The sequence below is a fragment of the Penaeus japonicus genome, unplaced genomic scaffold, assembly GCF_977035675.1.
Source record: "Penaeus japonicus unplaced genomic scaffold, GWHDUDI00000001_assembly GWHDUDI00000001, whole genome shotgun sequence".
Lineage (NCBI taxonomy): Eukaryota > Metazoa > Arthropoda > Malacostraca > Decapoda > Penaeidae > Penaeus > Penaeus japonicus.
Window position 1 is genome coordinate 47670840 of NW_028234403.1, and position 2500 is coordinate 47673339.

Genomic DNA, 2500 nt, shown 5'->3' on the forward strand with positions numbered 1-2500 from the left:
ATACCGCGTTGATATGAGACATGTTTTAGTTTTAACGTTTGTAAACAAATCATATCCCATTTTGGATCACAATATTTCATAATTTTGAAATACTACCACGAAAACGGGAAAAAATGTATTACAATGGAGTAAAACTACTTAAAAAAACATAACATACATATAAACACACAAATTCTTATATATCTATAACATGAATACAGAGTTTTTAAAGTCCTGGCCTGACACCATGAACCATACAAGGTCACACAGAACCTGTTACGACCTGGGTACTCACCTGTCACGGCTCAGCGACGATGTCTCTAACGGCGGCTGTGACACGTCTTAGGTCATGTCGGGTTATGATTCCAGAGGAGCCATCGGTTGGCATAATTCCCTCAGGGTTTTGTCATCATCACATTAAGCTTTCTATACTTGTGAAGTTCCAGTCACTACTTCTTAGCCTCAACACTTAATCTCGTTGCACCTGAGAGGGACTGGATGAGAGAGGGCAGAAGGGAGGCTATACTAACACCTGATACACGCACACACCCAGTACAACTACCCTCCTCAAACGAGGCTGTGTTAAGAAAAATTTGCCTTTTTCGCTACTCCACCACCGATCACAAGTCACGAATGGTCGTCATTCCTCCAGCACACGGGTCGTATGGACCGGCTTGAAGAAGCGAGCTCTTGTGCTGAAGGAGAGAGGGTGAGCGTGAGCTTGAGCGCAACAGGAGAACTGGAGGAGCGAGGAGCTGCTAGGCCAGTAGAGAGCGAGACAGCGAGGTGTTAGGACGGACGAGCAAGTCCATACTAGCAGTGTGTGTGGGGTACTGACTGACTTGCGCACCCGTAGCTTCACCCACCTCCCTCTCTCCCTCGCCAGCCCTCACTTGTGGAGACTGCGCCGCTCTGTCCTCCTCCTCCTCTTCCTCCTCCTCCTCCCTCCCTCCTTCCCTCCCTCCCACCCTCTCTCCCTCCCTCCCTCCTTGTTTTCCTCGCCGCCTTTCTACTCTTTATGGTTTATACTCATATTTACAGATTTGTTTTATTCTATTTCATTATAATTAATTCAATAGCATACGCATTTATATTCTCTTTGTCTTACTATTCCACTGACGTTTCTTTCTCCTCCTTCGCCGTGTCCGCTCGTTCTCCTTCACTCTCCATCAGCCTTCTTCACCTTCTCCTCCTTCTCTTTCCCTCTCCCATTCATTCAACCCCCCCTCCCTCTTCTTCTCGCCCCTTCCTCTTTTCCACCTCTCCACCACCCCCTTCCCCCCCACCACCACCAACACATATGTCCATTAACATGATGTCTACCACAGTGCCTACCTCCGCCACCTGCCTTGTCCCTCCCCTCACAACACCACCGCTTCTGTTTACTTCTCCTCATCTACTATTACTGTTTACGCCTTTTTATGTCCTGTTTTTATGTTCTCTCTTTTTGTGTCATGTGTCATTTTCACGCTCCAATGAACAGTGTCATTTGTCATAGCGTAAATATTTTCTCTGGGCTATATTTTTTCTTCTGTTTATTTGTTTATTTTTTGTTTGATTTCAGTCCATATGCTGTTGTTACCTCCCTTCGTGTTTTTGTTACTTTCCTTGTTGACGATGATGATAAATAGAATGAGATTGAAGGTAATGATCATGATGAAAATAAGGATGTTAATTGTGCTAATGATATCAATGAGCATGGGAACGGTAATGATGATGATGATGTTGATGTTGATGTTGATGATATTGATGTTGATGTTGATGATGTTTACTTATGATTACGAAAGTAATGGTAATAGGAGTATACCTAATATACACTACGATAATGATGATAATGAAGAGAATAACAAAGACAATTGTAATAAAAAAAATAAAAATAATACTAATAAAAGAGATACTGAGAACAACACAAGAGCCATAAATAATAATAATAATGTTAATGATCTTGAAAAATTATAAGAATAATATCGAAACTACTATTAATACTAAAATGAACGAAAATAACTAATTTCATAGCGATATTTTTTTATGACAATTGTAGCGATAATGATAACAATAATCAATATGATACTAATAATGATAAGAGTCAAAACAATAGTGTACAATATTAACGACAGTTATGATACTGTTCACAATCAAAGTTATTAATGACCATGATGAACACACGAATAACGGTAGCAATAGAATTATCAAGAACACTGAATGGTCCCAGGAAGATTCACTCAAATATACCAATAATAACAAGAACGTTGAAACAGCTGACGCAAGGAGTGGCAACAGCACAGACACAGTTGCCAGTTTGTGTTTTCTGACTAAGAAGGCGGTCACCATCACCACAAAAGAAGGATCTGTATACGACTGTATAGTTGTATCTTTAGATATCTTCAATAGTAAGGTTGGAAAAAAATAGTAAGTTGGTGAACAAAAGGTAGAGATATAGAGATTATCATCACTATCATCATTATTATCATTATCATTTTATTATCATAATTGATATTATCATTATCATAATCATGATCAT

The 2500-nt window shown here is 39.8% G+C and overlaps 1 protein-coding gene across 1 annotated transcript in view; it reads right to left on the reverse strand.

Annotated features, from left to right (window-relative positions):
- Positions 1-866, reverse strand: part of LOC122248765 (teneurin-m) — a gene marked incomplete in the record, with an annotated part of 310602 nt that extends 309736 nt beyond the window's left edge. The window contains 1 exon segment of the mRNA XM_086541859.1: positions 275-866.
- Positions 867-2500: the final 1634 nt, after the last annotated feature.